This window comes from Balaenoptera borealis (assembly GCF_965194805.1).
Source record: "Balaenoptera borealis genome assembly, chromosome: 7".
NCBI lineage: Eukaryota > Metazoa > Chordata > Mammalia > Artiodactyla > Balaenopteridae > Balaenoptera > Balaenoptera borealis.
This window is the reverse complement of record NC_138864.1, coordinates 119,944,535-119,965,588: the sequence shown is the minus strand read 5'-3', so window position 1 is coordinate 119,965,588 and position 21,054 is coordinate 119,944,535. Positions and strand designations below refer to the sequence as shown.

The window sequence follows — 21,054 nt, the reverse complement described above, 5'->3', positions numbered from 1 at the left end:
TTCATGTTGAAACTATCTTAGTGCTCTACCATTATTTGTTATGAAAGGAAAACGAATAGGAGAAAAATTAATGGCTAATTATTTGTAATTACCTCCAACTAAGTAAATTATACCTACAATATAAATTCAATGTGGGGTACCCTAGGTCTCAAAGGACACCCAAAAAGAGTCCCGTTTTCCCTTGAGAACAGAAAAATAGATACAACAAAGACCCTGTTCCGTATCCCCACAAAAAATCCATCATGTTCCTTCTCATTTTCTGAAGGCATTGAATTCAAATGAAGTGGGTATTGATGGAGAAAATGTCTATTTCTGGCACTTTAGATTTAACGAGCAATCTTCTGTAAAGTGCCCCATATGTTAGGACTATTTCAAATAGCTTTAAACAAAAGGAGAGATTCTATATTGTATGCATTTCCTCTATAAGAGAAAAAGAAGAAGAGTATTACGAGATAAGATTAGAGAGGACGTAAAGTTCAAGGTGCATGAGGTGAGAGAGGAGGGCATGGGACCTGGGTGAAGAACTAGGTTTATTAGATATCAAAATTGCATAAAGCTTGCTCTATCCTCTCCTCCTGAATGTTTTCACAAAGTGCATCTTTAATACAGTCCAGTAATTTTTGTAAAAGAAAGAAAATCTGATTTGTCATTAGAAATTCTGATGTATTTTAAGAAGATATTATTTTCATTCAATAATTCACCCTACTAAGACCGTTTTCTAATTTTGTTTCTCCTCTCCTCTATAAGTGCTTTTATTTATGATCTTTTATTAATGGTATGGTACTTTAACATCAATAACCATTAAGCATAAAGAAAATGTGGATGTTTAATCAAAATGATTTCCAAAAGTTTTCAAGTGTTTTGCCATTAAGTTTCAAGTCTCTGAATACTTAAAACTGAATTATTTAGGCTATGTTGAGGAAAAAAATTTCCAGAGGTGAAAAAAATTGCAGAAGAGGTTTAAATAGAAGCAATAAGCCTCTTGAAGGGATTAGCAAGAAATAGAATCACATTTACAAACAACAATGGTTGCCTCCTAATAAAATGATTCTGTTCACCCAGGTCTAAAAAGACAACATTCCCATTCAAAAGATCTTTGCTTTGCAAGATATTTAAAGCAAGAACATGACCATGGTACAATACAAATAATAAAGTTAGGAATTAGTGTTTGGGTGTAATGTTGTCATTTATACTCTGTAACACAGAACATTTAATAAATTAACTGTCAGCTCTGAATTCCTTACAGTTATTTGTTCTACAAGGTTTATTCTGTGGTTGCCTTCTCTTGAGAATTGTTAAGTCAACTGACATGTAGAAAAATACGTAATAAAGGGTGTATGTCCTTCTAAACTCCTAGTTCTGTGTTGACACTAGATATTTTGTATTCTTTCACACAGTAAAAGTGTAATTTACTAAGTTCTACTTTACACCAGGCACACTAGCTGTACTTGGGGTATATGCATTGGGATATATGCATTGGGATAGCTTGTTATGTCATAATGTTTCCTAATAAAAGCCTGCCACTTCTTAGTTAAACCCCTTTGGAAGGAGCCAAGAAAGTCCCATTTTGTATGGTACACTTTTGAATAGTGAACACAGCTCTGGTGAAGTTTCCATGTGTTAAAAAGTTGATACACACTACTATATATAAAATAGATAACTAATAAGAACCTACTGTATAGCACAGGGAACTCTACTCAATAGTCTGTAATGGCCTATATGGAAAAAGAATCTAAAAAAGAGTGGATATATGCATATGTATAACTGATTCACTTTGCTGTGCACCTGAAACTAAAAAGTACTTCCAAAAGTACTTCACTCAAACTCAGGGAGTGATAGAGCTCAAGATACTATAACTCATTATTTCATGGCGACTCCCTGCTGTAACCCTCAAAAACACTACATTCATCAGCTTTAATGATCTCTCACTAGTCCTTACTAGGGATCTCTCTGGAATGTTCTACCTTTAGCTTCTGGCTTTTCATAATGTTAATTTTTTTCACTTCTTTTGTTTTTGTATTCCTATTAGTTTTGAGATATTTCACTTTATTAGCTGTACTATATTCATCTTTTCATTGTTTCTGGATCTTAATGTCAATGTATACTATTTTGGAAGTTTATGACTGCTCATTTGGGGGCTATTTTTATTTACGTACTTAAAGCGATTCTCTACATTTGATGAATTGATATCATAGTAGAGAGAATGTATTGTGAAGTGCTGTATGAATATTGAATCTCCAAATCCCTTTTCCTAATGCATAAAGTGCACAAGTTGACACTTTTCTCAATGTTTGAAAAATGAAACATGAACAATATTTCAGAAATAACATTGTTACTAACTTCCAATACTAAAGGAAGGAAAACAAAGAATTCAAGGACAGCTGAAAATACACAGGGCAAACAGAAGTGCTGCCCATTCAAAGAAGTGCTGTTTACGTTTGCCAGAATTAGAAGAAAAATAGACAAGAAGAAGATTTTTTTGTTTCTTATACCTGCTGAAAAAAGTGCATGGATTTTCAAGTTTTGCAGGGACGGATAATTCGATGTGCCATGAAGTCAAGGAAACAATGAAGAGCAATACAAAGCAGTGGCAAGGAAAAATACCTGGCCCAATATCCTGCCTTAGAAAGAATGACAAAAATAAGAGAAGCAAAGTTTGTATTTGTCACTTTCCTAATATACAGCATATTGTCCCTTTCCTATGGGGTGTATTTTTGTATTCTTGCACACATTAAGGACAACTTGTTTGCAAGGCCGAAATAGAGACACAGATGTAGAGGACAAACGTATAGACACCAAGGGGGGAAAGGGGGGGCTGTGCTGGTGGAGGGATGAATTGGGAGATTGGGATTGACATGTATACACTAATATGCATAAAATAGATAACTAATAAGAACCTGCTGTATAAAAAATAAATAAATAAATAAATAAAATGGGAATAACTTGCAAAAAAAAAAAAAAAGGACAACTTGGTGTTAAATCTAGTTGTATGGAAGCAATGACTAAGATTGCTTGAGCAGGATACTTCCAAATAAAACAAGAGGCTGTCCTGAGAGCTCCAGACATCTAAATAAGGCTGCAGAGGAGGTATTGTATCAAGCAGGAGACAAATTTGGTTTAGTTTGATCTGATGGAGAGCTTCTCAGGAGTATGCTAATAAGTAAATTTTTGTCAGAAAGCATTTATTCTCATAAAAGTTATTGTCATGACAGCTGTTAACAGCATTAGCAACTCCAATAAAATTAAGATGCTCTCTTCCTTATGTTTAAAAGCTGAAAAAATCTGCCTACCTGAGTTGGACTCATAAGAATACCAAAAAACTGCAGTAGGCTACTCTTGGGCAATAAGCAAAAATGATATGATACAAATCATTTTCAGAGGCTTTACTGCTAAGTACCTATTACAGCTAGAAATAGAGCATTAAGAAGCAATAGACCATGTTGCACTGGTCCATTTATGCTGTATACACACTGTGTATTCATTGTTGGTATAGGAGTAACCCACCAGCATGCATCTAGCTAGAACTGCCGCATAAAGGCATGGACCGTTTGAAGGGGTTATGGAACATGAACTGGGGTGTGGGGCTGGCAGGGGTCGTAAGAGCCATAAAAGCAGGCTTGAGACCAGAAACCCAAGTAAAACAGAATGTTCTACCCATACTTCCCTCCCTTATTCCTGAAAATCATTAAAGCATTTCAAGGAGCATAGAAACCCAGCTCATGGGAGAGACTGTCCCAAGAGAATTCCCCAAAACACAATAGCTTCCCTGACTCACAAGACATCAGCTCTGTTTGATTCTGGCAGAAGAGTACGGGTGGGTCAGAGAAACCTGCCTCATTGTGGTCAATGCTTTCAATGTCCTTTCTTCGTTTTAATCTTAATTTTTTTACAGCTTTATTGAGGTGTAATTGATATACAACAACCTGTACCTACTCCAAGTATACATATGGATACATGATAACAAACACATACACCACTCTAAAGAATTTCCTTGGGTCCCTTTGTAATCTTTTTCCTACGTCCCCCGCCCATCCCCCAGTCCCCTGTCACCAGGCAAACACTGATTTGCTTCCTGTCGCTATGGATTTATTTGCCTTTTCTAAAATTTTGCATGAATCGAATTGATGTGAATTGAATAATGCAGCATGTTCACTCCTCTGGCTTCTTTCACTTACCATAATTATTTTTCATGTGTCAGTGGTTTGTGGGTATCAACAGTTGACTCAGCAGAATTTTGTTCAACCTAATTCTTTCGAGTGAATCAAGAGTTTATTCCCATCTATTGCTAAGTTGGGACCTCAGAGCCCAAGTATAAGTGGTGTTCAGTCAGAGGCTTCGACTTTAATTAAAGGTGATTTGTGTAACGTTTGATGCTTTCTTATTTCCATCACACAATGATAAGTAATATCAATAAAATCATTTTTCCTGCTACCTGCTAGATGTCTCATCATTTACTGGCTCAGCTGCAAGTGTATGCTTTCCTGTGCAATGATCATCTCACAGCAGAGAACAAAGATTACCAGACCCCGGGCTTCCCTGGTGGCGCAGTGGTTGAGAGTCTGCCTGCCAATGCAGGGGACACGGGTTCGAGCCCTGGTCTGGGAAGATCCCACATGCCACGGAGCAACTGGGCCCGTGAGCCACAACTACTGAGCCTGCGCGTCTGGAGCCTGTGCTCCGCAACAAGAGAGGCCGCGATAATGAGAGGCCCGCGCACCGCGATGAAGAGTGGCCCCCGCTTGCCGCAACAAGAGAAAGCCCTCGCACAGAAACGAAGACCCATGCAGCCATAAATAAATAAATAAATAAAATTAAAAAACAAACAAACAAAAAAAAAACAAAAAAACCAGCAAAGTTTCACTTCAAAAAAAAAAAAAAAAAAAGATTACCAGACCCCAATAGACTAAATTCAAAGAGAATTTGCCCTCAGGCACAGTAACATTGCTAAGTGCACAGATCCTCAACTGTACACTGCTTGTACCGAAACCCTTCTTCACTACGTAATAGTCATGCAACCCTTAAGAAGTATGCCCCGTATTGTGCCTCTGTTAATCTATTTTACAGATGAAGGAACAAATTTTTGTGAAGACAAAATGAGTCAATATATATGAAGCAGTTAGAACAGTGCCTGATACACAGTGAGCATCATGCAAGTGTGAGCTGTTGTTGGAAGTGGGAGTTGGGATGTTGTTGATGGAATTCTTTTTAACAGGTGACATATACTCCTGACCCACATCAATGTTAATGAAGCAGAAATAGTTTTTAGCCTTACTTTTTTGATTTCTTGTTCCTATTTGGAAAAAGATGAAAGGTAATGAGAAAAAGGAAAAGTGTGACAACCAAGTCCCCTTAGATAACTTATTGGTTCTTCTCCTCTGCTTCTCTTTTTGAATATTGAATACTGGCAACCAAAGCGTCATAGCACATCCTATGGTTGACCCACTTTCCTCTTACAGTTGTAAGTCAGCCTTCCATGACTGCTCCCCGTCTAGGATTAGGAATTCTAGTGTGGGTATCAACTTGTTACCACACTGAGAAAAAGATGGTATCTGTGAGCACCAGAGGGAGCCCTTGCTATGAAGTGCTCTGTACTTCCAACTTTGCATCACAGATCCAAAGCAAAAGCTAAAATAAAAATCCATGTTATTGGCCATATTCAGAAAGTCCTATCTTCATTTGGAATTAACTGCTGAGAGTCTAATCAGTCATAATGTTTAAAATAATATCAGGAAAGTGAGATGCTAGATTTCCATGCAATTTATCAAGTTTTTTGTTTGTTTGTTTGTTTTTTATTTTTTACAGTAGGTCCTTGCTGGTTATCTATTTTAAATATAGCAGTGTGTACATGTCAATCCCAAACTCCCAGTCTATTGTGCCCCCCGACCCTTCCCCCCAATAACCATAAGTACATTCTCTAAGTCTGTGAGTCTGTCTCTGTTTCGTAAATAAGTTCATTTGTATCTTTTTTTTTCAGATTCCACATATAAGCAATATCATATGATATTTGTCTTTCTCTTTCTGACTTCCTTCACTTAGTATGATAATCTGACCCCAGCCACTGGCTAGGATAGAACACCAAGGTCTTGCTCTGGGAAAAGGAAGCTGGCAAGAATGAAGAGAATGACCAGGGTCCCACCCAAGTAGACCCCAGTTCCATGAAAACTGTAGGAAATTCGTAGGAAAGTGGGCGAAACTCAGTGACGTCTCCTATGGAGCAGCATTAGGAAAAGGGACTGTTTCAAAGGTAGATGCATTTCTACCCCTCAGAATACCCAGATATGACCTGCATACTATCTTTCACTGGTTTGTCCACCCACAGCCTTCAATACAAAGTGTGTTTCTAAGCTCCATAAGCATCACTAGAAACTTTTAAAAAGTGAGAGTTCCTGCCTTCAGGAGCCTCACTGTTTATTTGTACAAAAACTTAATAGATTTTAAATTTCTTATTAAAAATAAAAGAATATTTTAAGAAAACAAGCAATTATATTCACTTTACAGCAGTTATTTAATATTGAAATATATCATCATAATTAGCAATAATTGGAATTGATTTTTAGGTATATTAACTATAATAGAGTTATTTAAATGGGGTGAAATTTCCTTTATTAAGAAAAGTTAGTTCAAAAATAAGTAAATTTGCATTTCTCTAATGATTAGTGATGTTGAGCATCCTTTCATGTGTTTGTTGGCAATCTGTATATCTTCTTTGGAGAAATGTCTATTTAGGTCTTCTGCCCATTTTTGGAATGGGTTGTTTGTTTTTGTGATATTGAGCTGCATGAGCTGCTTGTAAATTTTGGAGATTAATCCTTTGTCTGTTGATACGTTTGTAAATATTTTCTCCCATTCTGAGGGTTGTCTTTTCACCTTGTTTATGGTTTCCTTTGCTGTGCAAAAGCTTTTAAGTTTCATTAGGTCCCATTTGTTTATTTTTGTTTTTATTTCCATTTCTCTAGGAGGTGGGTCAAAAAGGATATTGCTGTGATTTATGTCATAGAGTGTTCCGCCTATGTTTTTCTCTATAAAAAGAAATGAAATTGAGTTATTTGTAGTGAGGTGGATGGACCTAGAGTCTGTCATACAGAGTGAAGTAAGTCAGAAAGAGAAAAACAAATACCATATGCTAACACATATATATGGAATCTAAAAAAAAAAAAAAAAAAAAAAAATGGTCTGAAGAACCTAGGGGCAGGACAGGAATAAAGACGAAGACATAGAAAATGGACTTGAGGACACGGGGAGGGGGAAGGGTAAGATGGGAAGAAGTGAGAGAGTGGCATGGACTTATATATACTACCAAGTGTAAAATAGATGGCTAGTGGGAAGCAGCCACATAGCACAGCTCGGTGTTTTGTGACCACCTAGAGGGGTGGGATAGGGAGGATGGGAGGGAGACGCAAGAGGGAGGAGACATGGGGATATATGTATATGTAGAGCTGATTCATTTTGTTACAAAGCAGAAATTAACACACCATTGTAAAGCAATTATACTCCAGTAAAGATGTTAAAAAAAAAAAAAAAAGTAAAGAGGCCTAACTTAAAATCTCTTCATTTTTTAACATAGAATGAAACTATTATTTCAGCCATTTGGCCTTCTTTAGTATAAAGTTCATTAGCATGTAATAGTTTAGTTTGGCCGTATAAAGAAAGTTAAGAAAGTATATTCCTGTAGATTCTACTTTTTGTAAACCCTACAAATGGTTTAAGTATTGCCACAAGCAGAATTCGTTTGCATCATTTGAACTGGCTATATCACTGGCTGAAGCCCACTGTAGCCCAATATGTAAAACTAGAAGAAAAATAATTTAATTGTAACAAGTCTCCTAAAGCCAGCAATTGAGGAGCAGATTATGTAAAGGTAATTTGCCTATTCAGTTTAAAACCTTATATAAGTCATAAGAGTATACTACTAAAAAGAGTGGTAGATTTCAGAGGATAGCACTTCATCTTCTTAAATGCCTAAAGAACTTTAAAGGACTCTCATTATTTCATAATCAGAAAGTCTAAAACTTGCACTCTAAAATTGTTTCTGAACAATATGTCAAGAGCACATTTGTCAAAAATATCCTATTGTAGATAGGCATTTTGGAATGCAAAATGGTCATCCTAGTTTTAAAAGGGGGCAGGGATTACTGAGATGACATATAATGTACAATATATTTTTGATGAAGCTTTTTGAGAGTCTAGAATATGCTCTCACTTACTGGTAGGATTAAAAATATAACTTTACACAAGGGGGAAAAAAACCTTAAGTGCTATTTAGGGAAACTATATGGTGTGCTGTGCATTTATCCAGAATCAGTACAATTTTTCTTTCATGCCTGTGACATTGGTCATTAATCTTTGCAAGCAGCCAAGTGGAAATCTGAGGTGCCATCCACGCATAGCATTATATTCGTAGACTACTAGTAGCACATTTTAAAGTTCAGCTTACTGAATCATTGAGCAACTTACTTTCTCTAAAAGAAATTTCCTTTGATCCATACCTGTCAAAGTGGCAATGATCAGAGATTTTTACTGAATTACTTTTAGCATCATCATTTTTCAAAGCAAGAAAGCATACTTTGATTGTGGTTGAAAATACCTTGAAGGGCATTAAATTTGCAGAGAAATGGCATCTTAAGTGTAATCAGAGTTTTAGCAAATCAAGGTCTAACTTCTTTCTTGGGAATCAATGCCACTTCTTAATTTAGGATTTTAGCTGGCACTGATCAGGAACCACTAGGAAGGTCTCAAGAATTACATCAGTTTCATGATAGCTGAATACTGCCAAACACATCCCACTTCAGGTTAGAGGTCAAGGTGATTGTGGAAGAGTTATCTTAGGCACACATAGTTTATATATGTCTTAATTATTATTAAAAATAAACTGAAGATATTCAGAAGACCTAGACATAAACCTGGTCTCATCTCTTGCTGGCTGTGTGACCTTGGACCAAGAACATGCCTCTCATAATATTCATCTAGAAAATAACAATATGGCTTGCTCTACCTAACATACTAAATGCCTATAAAGTTCAACTGAAATTATGCATGTAAGTGTGACATTCCGATCTTAAATGCTATGCAAGAGAAGACTTGATTATCACCTGGCTACATTTTTGCCTCTTTACCTTTCAAGTGTCACCTTCCCATAGCATTTCAAGATACGATGGTCTGTTCCACACTCATTCCTAAACTAGTTCACACACCTACTCCTGACTCCTAAGTGTGACTCTCTGTTTTAGGCTACATTGCATGCCTGGTCTCACCCTAGGATTCTTCCATAAGGTGATACTCCCGCCAAAGTGGGCCCAGGGGAGGGGGCTGCACTTCTCTCCACTTCCCTGCCCTTAGTTTCTCATGTGACTGATGCAAGGCTGTTGTGTCAGCAGATTAAGAAAGGTTAGGCATCTTGGAGGAGAAAGTACAACACACTGTGGCAGAGGGAATGAATTTTAAAACCATACAAGGTACCTCAGTTCTTACAAGTTTATCACAGGAACACCCACTTAGAATTTTCCTTCAGGCTAGACATCCATGGGTTTACCAGATAATGACCCTGCGTCATTCTCTCTTCCTCCAACCTACAAGTTCCAAATTCCTATTCCTCTCCTTGCCACCCACCCCAAAGTAGTCTATAAGCCTCCCTATGCATAATCCCTCCCGAAATAAAGATAAGTATTAAGGAAAATAATGTCACTCTGCTCCATTTCTATGCCCTTACCAATAAATCAATTTTTTAAATTATTTTTAAACAGGTGTTAGATGTGTATGTGTATTTGTTTTGGTGGTGGTTGTTTGATAATTATTAACATTCTAGGTAGAATTGTCACACCCAAGAAGAGTGAGAAACTATTTATATTTACAAATGTTGATGCAAAAATACGAAATAAAATCTTTCTGAACAAAAATCAGCAGTATGTTAAAAGAATAAAGTCATGAATATTTGGAGTTTATTCTCATATTGGAAAGTGAGTCAATATTAAGAAATGTAAAGCTATTATTCTCCTTACTAACAGAGCTAACACAAAAATTATATGATTACACTTAAAGGTACTGGAAAGGTATTTGACAAAATTGAAAACCCATTCTACAGAAATCATTCAATTATATAGGAAAAACCAACTTTAAAATTATGAATATATTTATGTATAATTTCACATATAAGTAGGATTATATATATGATATATATGCATATATATGAAATACTAGAGGCATTTCCATCAAAAATAGGGGAAATTTTTAAAAACTTATTGCTATTATCTATACTATTTAACATTTCACTATAGGTATAAGCCAATATAGTTAGAAATAAAAAATTAGTTAAAAACTTCTAGTTTTAGAAGATATGACCATAACCTGGCAAAGGCAAGAATATATTGAAAGATTATTACAAAAAAACAAAACAAAACTGTAAGGAAGTTTTAAAAAGGCACAAAAAGAGAAGATTGTTTTTAGAGTAGCAACCAAAAATATAAAATATATAGGAACAAGCTTAACAAGAAATATGTAAACCATACATGAGGAAATTTTTTAAACACCACTAAAAATTCAAAAAATCACTTGAACAAATGGAAACCATACAATTGTCTTAGGCAGGAAGCCAATACCACATCATTCTTACCAAGGTCATTTATAAAACTTAAAACAAATAAATATACTAATATGTATTTATTGTTATAGAGAAAGGGTATCTTATTCCAAACTTCACTGGGGAAAATTAAAAAGTAAAATTTCAATCAGTAAATTAAAAAATATAATAATGATGATGGGAAACAGCCACAACAGATATTAAAACATGATAAATTCTCAAAACTAAAAAGTAGAATACCACATGTCACTATAATTACAACAAATAGAAGAAAATTTACAAAACCAGAAATAGGGTATCAAAATGGTAGAGTAGGAAGACCCTTAGCTCAATTCCTCCCACAAACACAATAAAACTACAACTATATATATATGTTCCAGGTATACATATATACAACAACTCTCTCTTGAGATTGACTTGAGGAATAACAGAATGACTCTTCTAAAACTAAGGATATAAAGAAAAGAACACACCAAAATGTGTAGAAGGGGAAGAGAAGTGATCTAGTTAGGTCCTCCCTTAGGAGAAAGGGGTTTGAACCCCACATTGGGTACTCCAGACCTGGAGCCCAGTACTGGAAAGATAAGCCCCCTTAAATGGTTTTGGAAACAAGAAGGGCTTATGACAAGGAGAGCCAGAGGACTATAGAGAACTGAGATTTTGCTCATAAAAGGCACACAAACAGATTTATTCTCTCCAAGTCCCAGAGAAGAGGCAACAGATTAAAAAACAGCAGGCACTCTAGCCAGCCTCCTGAGACCAACTCAGCACCCTAGCCCACACCAGGCTCCAGTTCCATCCTTACTCCCCCCCAAGCTGGCAGCCCTCAGTGCATCAGGGGAGAAGCCCCAGACCACTCTGGGCTCCAGCTCTAGTCCCCTGCTCCAGACAGCCTAGCCAAGGCGGTGGCCACCAGTGCACTCCAGGAGAAGCCCCAGCCCATACCAGACTTTGAATCCAGCCCATCCTGCCAAGGTGACAACCCAATGTGCCCTGGAAAAAGCCCCAGCTTTCAGTTGCTTCAGCTTCAGCCCTCCTGCCAAAGCCACTGGGCACAGCCTGCATAGGGACACTCCTACACAAAGACACAACTTTAAGACCAGGGTAAGTAACTGTTTTGCCTAATTCCATAAAGACAGAGAAAGTCAAACAAAGTGAGAAGATAGAGGAAAATGTTTCAAACAAAAGAACAAGACAAACCCCGGGGCAGGGAAAGAAAAAATGAAACAGAGATAAGTGGGTTACTTGATAAAGCATTCAAAGTAATGGTCATAAATATGCTTACTGAATTCAGGAGAAGAGTGAAATAATGCAGTGAGAACTTCAACAAAAATTAGGAAATATAAAAGGAACGAATCAGAGCTGAAGAGCACAATAACTGAAATTTTAAAAATGCATTAGGGGAAATCAACAGCAGATGATTAGGTTATAAAGAATGCATAAGCAACTTGGAAGACAGAATAGTGAAAATGACCCAAAGAGAACAGTAAAAAAGGTTTTAAGAAAATGATGATAGTTTAAGAGACCTCTGAGATGGCATCAAGCATATTAACATTTGCATAATTGGGGTCCCAGAAGAAGAAGAGAGAGAAAGGGGCAGAAAATGTATTTCATGAAATAATGACTGAAAACTTCCCTAACCTGAGGAAGGAAACATATATCCAGGTCCAGGAAGCACAGACAGACTCAAATAAGATGAACCCAAAGAGAGCCACATCTAGACATATCATAATTAAAATGGCAAATTTTAAAGCTAAAGAGAGAACTTTAAAGGCATCAAGAGAAAAAACAAAGAGTACAAAGGAAAGTACATACAAAGAAACTCCCATAAGGCTATCAGCTGACTTTTCAGAAGAAACTTTGCAGGTAAGAAGGGAGTGAAATGATATATTTAAAGTGATAAAAGGAAAAAACCTACAGCCATGGATACTTTACATGGCAAGGTTATTACTCAGAATTGAAGGAGAGATAAAGAGTTCCCCAGACAAGAAAAACTAAAAGAGTTCAGCAGCACTAAACCAGCATTACAAAGAAATGTTAAAGGGTCTTCTCTAACTGAAAATGAAAAGGCCATAACAAGAAATAAGAAAATATATGAAGGGAAAAAAAATCTCACTGGTAAAGGCAAATATATAGTAAATGCATTAGATCAATCACTTAAAAGCTAGTATAAATGTTAAAAGACAAAAGTCATGAAATCAAATATATCTATAAAAGTAGTTAAGAAATACACATGTAGATGTAAAATATGATATCAAAAGCATAAAGTGTGACAAGGGACATAAAAGATGTAGAGCTTTTAGAATGTGTTTGAACTTAAATGACTATCAGTTTATCAATAAACCAAAAACCTGCAATAGACAACAACAAAAAAAACCAGAGAAAGAAACCCAAACATATCAAAAAAGAAAATCAAACCACAGGGACAAGACTTAAAAGGAGAAAAGAACAGTGAAGAACTACAAAACAACCAGAGAATAAGTAACAAAATGGCAGTAAGTACATAGCTATCAGTAATCACTTTAAGTGTAAATGACTAAGTATACGATGGCTTTATGGATAAAGAAAGATCCATCTATATGCTGCCTATAAGAGACTCACTTCAGAGCTAAAGACACACACAGACGGAAAGTGAAGGGATGGAAAAAGATATTCCATGCAAATGGAAACAATAGGAAAGATGGAGTAGCAATACTTGTATCAGATAAAATAGAGTTTAAACAAAGTCTATAAAAAATGATGAAGAAGGGCATTACATAACAATAAGGGGTCAATCCAAGAAGAGGTTGTAACATTCATAAACATGTGTCTACCTAACAGAGGAGTACCTAAATATATAAAGCAAATATTAACAGATATAAAGGGAGAAATTGACAGTAACACAATAACAGTAGGAGACTTTAATACTCCACTTACATCAAAGGATAGATTATCCAGACAGAATATTAACATGGAAACAGTGCCCATAAATGACACATTAACCAGATAGACTTAACAAATATCTACAAAAATTTCCATCCCAAAACAATAGAACACACATTTTTTTCAAGTACACATGGAACATGATCAAGGATAGATCACATACTAGGCCACAAAACAAGTTTGAATAAATTTAAGAATACTAAAACCATATCAAGCATTATTTCCAAACACAATAGTATGAAACTAGAAGTCAATTACAGGAAGAAAACAGAAAAAAAAACCACAACCAAAACAAAAAACACATGGAGACTAAATAACGAGCTACTAAAAACGAATGGCTCAATGAAAAAATCAAAGAGGAAATCAAAAAACACCTTGAAACAAATGGAGATAGAAACACAACTTTCCAAAACCTGTCAGATGCCACAAAAGCAGTTCTTAGAGGGAAGTGTATAGCAGTACAGACCTACCACAAGAAACAAGAAAAATCTCAAAGAAACAACCTAACTTTACACCTAAAGGAATTAGAAAAAAGACCAAAGCCCAAAGTTAGTATAAGGAAGGAAATAATAAAGAGTGGTAATAAATGCACAACATTGTAAATCAGCTATACTTCAATGAAAAAAGAGTGGAAATAAATGAAATAGAGATCAAAAAACACCAGAAAAGATCAATAAAACTAAGAGAAGTTTTTTTGAAAAGATAAACAAAATTGATAAAACTTTAGCCAGACACATCAATAAAAAATGAGAGAGGGCCCAAATAAATAAAATTTAAATGAAAGAGGAGAAGTTACAACTGATATCACAGAAATACAAATAATCATAAAATAATACTACAAACAATTACATGCCACCAAATTGGACAACCTAGAAGAAATGGATAAATTCCTAGAAACACAATCTTGCAAGACTGAGTCAGGAAGAAATAGAAAATCTGAACAGCCTGATTACAAGTAATGAAACTGAATCAATAGTCAAAAAACTCCCTGCAAACAAACATCCAGGACAAAATGGCTTCACAGGGGAATACTACCAAATGTTTAAAGAAAAGTATATGCCTATCCTTTTCAAACTAATCCAAACAACTGAAGACAGAATGCTTCCAGACTCATTCTATGAGGCCAGCATTACCCTGATACCAAAACCAAAGACATTACAAAAAAAAAAAAAAAAAAAAGGAAAAAAGAAAGGAAGGAAGGAAGGAAGGAAAGAAGGAAGAAAATTACAGGCCAATATCCCTGATGAACATAGATGTAAAAAACCTCAACAAAATATTAACAAACTAAATTCAACAATTCATTAAAAGTATCATATATCATGATCAAGTGGGATTTATTCCAAGGAGGCAGGATGGTTCAGTATCTGCAGATCAATCAACATGATACACCACCTTAAAAAATAAAGGATAAAAATCACATGATCACCACAAAAATTGCAGAAAAAGCATTTGACAAAAGTCAACACCCATTCATGATAAAAACTCTCAAAAAAGTTGGTATAGAGGGAACATATCTCAACAATAAAAAGGCTAGTTATGACAAACACACAGCTAACATCATACTCAACAGTGAAAAGCTGAAAACTTTTCCTCTAAGATCAGGAACAAGACAAGGATGCCCACTCTCACCACTTTTACTCAACTTAGTAGTAAAGTCTTGGCCACAGCGATCAAACAAGAAAAAGAAATAATGGCATCCAAATTGAAAGGGAAAAAATAAAACTGTCACTCTTTGCAGATGACATGATACTATATATAGAAAACCAAAAGACTCTACCAAAAAACTGTTAGAACTTACAGTTGCAGGACACTAACAATGAATATCAGAAAGAGAATCAAGAAAAAATCCTGTTTATAATCACATCAGAAAGAATAAAATGTCTGGGAATAAATTTAGCCAAGGAGGTGAAAGACTTGTACTCTGAAAACTATAAGACATTGATGAAAAATCGTGAAGAAAATAAATAAATAGAAAGATATTCCATATCCATGAATTGGAAGAATTATATTGCTATAATGTCCATACTACTCAAAGCAATCTACAGATTCAATGTAACCCCTATCAAAATACCCATGGCATTTTTGACAGAACTAGAACAAATAACCTAAAATTTGTATAGAACCACAGAAGACCCTGAATAGCCAATCTTGAGAAAGAAGTACAAACTTGGAGGTAGCATGCTCCCTGACTTCAAACTAATACAAAGCTACAGTAATAAAAACAGTATGGTACTGGCACTAAAGCACGTGCATAGATCAATGGAACAGAATAGAGATCCCACAAACAAACCTATGTACGCATGGTCAATTAATCTCTGCCAAAGGGGGCAAGAATATACAATGGGGAAAAAGATAGTCTCTTCAATATGTGGTGTTGGGAAAACTGGACAACTACATGTAAAAGAATCAAACTGGACTAGTTTCTCATAACACATGCAAAAATAAACTCTAAATGGATTAAAGACCTAAAACCATAAAACACCTAGAAGAAAATGTAAGTAATATAATCTTTGAAATCAGTCTTAGCGATATTTTTTTGGATCTGTCTCCTCAGGTAAGGGCAGCAAAAGCAAAAATAAACAAATGGTATCACATCAAACTAAAAAGCTTTGCATACTGTAGGAAACCATCAAAAAACAAAAAAGCAACCTATTATTGGGAGAAGATATTTACAAATGATATGTCCAATAAGGGATTAATATACAAATTATGTTAAGAATTCACATAACTCAGTATCAGAAAAACCACATAATCCTATTAAAAAATGAGCAGAGGACCAGAATAGGCATTTTTTTTCCCAAAGAAGGCATACCAATGACCAACAGGCACAGGAAAATATGCTCAACATCACTAATCATCAGGGAAATGCAAACCAAAACTACAATGAGGTATCACCTCACACTTGTCAGAACCACTGTCATCAAAAAGACCAGAAAACACAAGTATTGGTGAGGATGTGGTGAAAAGGTAACCCTCATATACTATCGGTGGGAACGTAAATTCATGCAGCCACTAGAGAAAACAGTATGGAGGTTCCTCAAAAAGTTAAAAATAGAACTACCATACAATCCAGCAATTTCTCTCCTGGGTATTTATCAAAAAAAAATACAAAAACACTAATTTGAAAAAACATGTGTACCCCAAACTTCATTGCAGCATTATTTACAATAGCCAAGATATGGAAGCAACCTAAGTGCCCATCAACAGATGAATGGATAAAGAAGATGTGGTGTATATATATATACAATGGAATATTACTCAGCCATTAAAAAAGAAAAAAAAGAAATCTTGCTATTTGCAACAATATGAATGAACGTGAAGGTATTATGCTTAGTGAAATAAGTCAGACAGAAAAAGACAAATACTGTACGTTTTCACTTATATGCAGAATCTAAAAAGCAAAACAAATATAACAAAACAGATTCACAGATACAAAGAACAAACTAGTGATTACCAGAGAGGAAGGAGGTTGGGGGATGGGCAAAATAGGTGAAGAGAATTAAGAGGTACAAAGCACCAGTTGTAAAATAAATAAGTCAAAGTGTTATAATGTACAACACAAGGAATATAGTTGATAATATTATAATAACTTTGTACAGTATGTAATCTATAAAAAATTGAATATGTTGCACACATGAAACTAATACAGTATTGTAAGCCAACTGTACTTCAATTAAAAATAATTTACTTATTAAAAATAAAAATCTAAAAACAGACCCAAATATATGTGAGAATTTAGTGTATGTTAAAGGTGGCGTTTTAGATCAGTTGGATAAAGATGGACAAGTCAATACAAAGAGTTAAAATAACTGGGAAAAAGTTGGTTTCATGTTTTTCACCTTACATGAAGAAAACATCCAAATAGAACAAAGAATTAAATATAAAAATTATTTATTAAGAACACATGGGAGTGGATGACTGAGGAGATCCACATGTCTGCTCCCCAGCAAAACTCATTAAAAAATAATAATAATAACCATTTAAAGTCTCTAGAAATGATACTAAGGACATACAACAAATGACAAAATATTTATTTCATAAAATCAACTAAAATATGGGCACAGCCTTGGTGTGCCCAACCCTGAGAAAGAACATCAGAGCCCTCATACTGCAGGGGCAAACTGATTAGATTGAAATAATCTAGTCAGTCACTAAACAAACAAGTAACAATAACAAGCCTGAAGAGGAGAGGGCCAGTTTCCAACAAATAATTACTAAACATGCAAAGAAACCGAAAAGTATGACCCCTGCACCAGAAAAAAGGAAAAAAATAAACAGGCAACAGAACCTGCCTGTGAGAGTGGCCAGACGTTAGAATTAACAGACAAAAACTTCAAAGTTGCCATTGTTAATATGTTCAAAGAACTAAAGGAAACAATGATTAAAGAAACAAAGAAGTAAAGAAAGGAACAATAGTGCATCAAGTAGTGGCTATCAATGAAGAGATAGAAATTAATGCTGAAAGACTGGATGATTCTCCCTAAAATCAGGAACAAGACAGGGTGTCTGCTCTCCTTAATTCTATTCAACACCGCATTGGAGTTTCCAGACAGGGCAGTTAGGCAAGATAGTGGGTATCCATACAGGAAAGGATGAAGTAAAACTATAACACTTTGCAGAGGACATGTTATTTTGTGTAAAAAGTCTGTTCCCAGGGATGTAAAACAAAGCCTAACTTCAGGGAAAAACCTCAACTGTTTGATCACACCACTCACTTCTCTACTTCCCCAAACCCAGTTCTTTCTAGCCTATTTACCTCTCCTATACAAGAATAACCCTTTTCTTCCTGACCTTTAGATGCTTGATTATCTTCCAGTTGTAGCATTCCCGCATTGTAATAGTCCCACTACCCTTATTACAATAATCATTTTGAATAAAATCTCCTAAATTGAGATTTTTCAGACACCTTGCAACTACTTTTGCAAAAATATCTGTTGTACCTTACAGGTATTTCATTGCAGAATTGCTTATGATAGCAAAATATTAGGAACAAATGGCCATGAATGGGACACAAGTCAATAAAATAGTAGTATATTAACACAATGAAATACTGTGAAGCTGCAAAAAAGAATGAGAAATCTACATTCAGTTTTAAAAACATCTTATTTTTAGGATTATTGTGCATTCAGTTCCCATTTCGTATGACTCAGTTCTATTTTTAAATTGATTTCAATGTGTATTTGAAGTTTTTTAAATTTAATTTTTTCTCCTTTATTATACTATTGTTTGTAGTTTATCGCTTGGTCAATTTTTATATAAAATATAAATTTTTTCAAGAAAGGCATAAATTGGAATATATGAACACAGGGATATCTGTAAAAAATCTGTTGCTTTCACACATAAATTAATTAGACAGCAATAAAAGTTTGGATTTATAAAAAAAAATCTGTAAAATGCATTATGAAGGAAGCAAACAAGGAACAGATTTGCATATATGGTATTCAGCCTTTTGTGGTAACAAAGTGAGAGTGCTATTAGCATATTTTTTATTTGCTTATATTTGCAGAAAAGATATCAATAAGAAGCATTTTAGGAATAAGGTGTAGGTAGATGGGAACAGTATACGTCTTTTTTTTTATCTTGTCTTGATTTTTGAACAATGTGAATGTATTGCCTATATAAACACACACACAAAGAAATTAGGCAGGGGAGCTATCTGAGAGCATTGCTTACCATCTAGATAATAAGCACTTTGAAGCCTACTTGCTGAGGATCCACTGTCATTAGTACTTCTCCTCCGGGAGGAAACAGCAGATTAGGCTACAGAAGTCTGTTTCATCATATTTCTGTGTTTCCAGGTGAAGCCTGCCTCTCTACCTCTTGAGTTAATCTTGGAGAGACATCACCAGGTTTGCATGCTGCACTCCAGTTTACCTCTTAGGACTCTCTCTTCACACCGTTCAAGAGTTGGCTCTAAGGTGTAAAGGGTCACGTTTGGAGTCATGGAGGCTTAGCAGTTTCTCAGAGGGAACCGTTCCTACAGTTTTCAACCCCATTTAGGCAATTTCTTCACCAAATTCAGATATCCATACCTGTGCCCACTGAGACATACCACCGCCTCCTTTGTCTTTGCCACTATTTTCTCAGAGTTGTTGGAGATTCTGGGTGGTAGAAAGAGGCAGTGATCTGACTTTTCAAACATTAAGATTTAAATAAAATTTGATTAAAAGCAGAAACATTTCTAAACTCATGTAACAATGAACTCCTTATTGATAGAAACCATGTGTTCCTCTTCATGTCTCTAATGTTTAGGATGATGCCTGGCACATAGTGTTTATAAAGTGATTGAAGAATGAATAAGTGGATGGAGAGATAAATTGTGTGTCACATTTCATAACTTTGCATATACTGTCTCCTACCAAATATCATATACTGTCTCCTACCAAAAAGCCTATACCTCAATCCTTATAAACCTGAGGCTATGTTATTAAAGTATACATACTTAGAATTGATACATATTCCAAGTGAACTGAACTTTCTATCTCTAGATTCATGACCTAAGGTCTGCCTTTGGCCTTTATTAATACAGCTGCACTTGCTTTTTGGGGGGATGACTCTTCACTCAGTTTCTCTCTTTACAGTCTTTACTTTCAACTTCCCATTATTGTTATAGAGTAGATTTAATTGTTAGCCACAGCTATTTGTTTCCCAGTGATGATCTCATAAAGATGGAGTATATGTCCACAGAGATTTCCCCAGGGTTCCTGATTCAGTAGGTCTGCAGTGGAGGCCAGAGAATTTGCATTTCTAATAAGTTCCTGAGTGATGCCGGATGCTGCTGGCTTGGGACCACAATTTTAGAAGCATATTTCATGGACCCCTCATGTCAGGGGTGCAAGAAGGTGAGGTCCACTGTAAAAGCATATTTTATATCATTGCTTGTATCTTCTCTCCCCGCATCACTTTGGCCAAAACTATACACATGGTTGAGCCCAAAACCAAGAAACAGGAATTCTTATTTTAAGCAAGCACTCGGATGAGACCATGTTGCTGGCCTGAGAACCATATGTGGAGGACCACTTGTTTTCTGTCTCACCCTTGGTTCTGAATTTTTCATCTTTTTTTTCTGTGTGCTGCATCTGGATAATTGTTTATTTTTAATCTTTCTCCCAGTTCTCTCTTCTGCTGTGTTCAGTCTCTTGTTACGTACAACCATTAATTTTTTAATATGGGTTATCTTGATATTCATTTAAAGAAATTCTGTTTATTTTTCAAGCCTACTATGTCACATTTATAAAATCTTACCTGCAGGTGATTTGTTGTTTGACATTATATATTTAAACAGAGTAAGCACAGTCATTTAAAAATTTATGTCTGAGGGTTGCAATTTGTTGAGTTCTGCTAATTCATATTCATGGTGCCTTGTTTCTCAGTGTGATTAGTTAATTTTTAAAAAATTAAGAGTCATTGGATTTGAAAAGTTATTTGTGAACATTCTCTGGGTCTAGGATACATGACCCTCTTTCAGAAACCCTTTAAACATGCTTCTGCCAAGTGCACAGAGTTACTACAAGTGAGGAATCACCTCACATAAAACTCATGTCGTGCGATTCCTTGGT

General features: G+C 35.4%; 1 long non-coding RNA gene across 1 annotated transcript in view; it reads right to left on the bottom strand.

Moving 5' to 3' along the window:
* Window positions 1-15,286, bottom strand: part of LOC309632720 — a 293,593-nt gene extending 278,307 nt beyond the window's left edge. The window contains exon 1 of the long non-coding RNA XR_014247028.1: window positions 12,389-15,286. This is a non-coding gene — a long non-coding RNA (uncharacterized lncRNA). The remainder of the gene's footprint in view (window positions 1-12,388) is intronic.
* Between the last annotated feature and the right edge of the window lie 5,768 nt (window positions 15,287-21,054).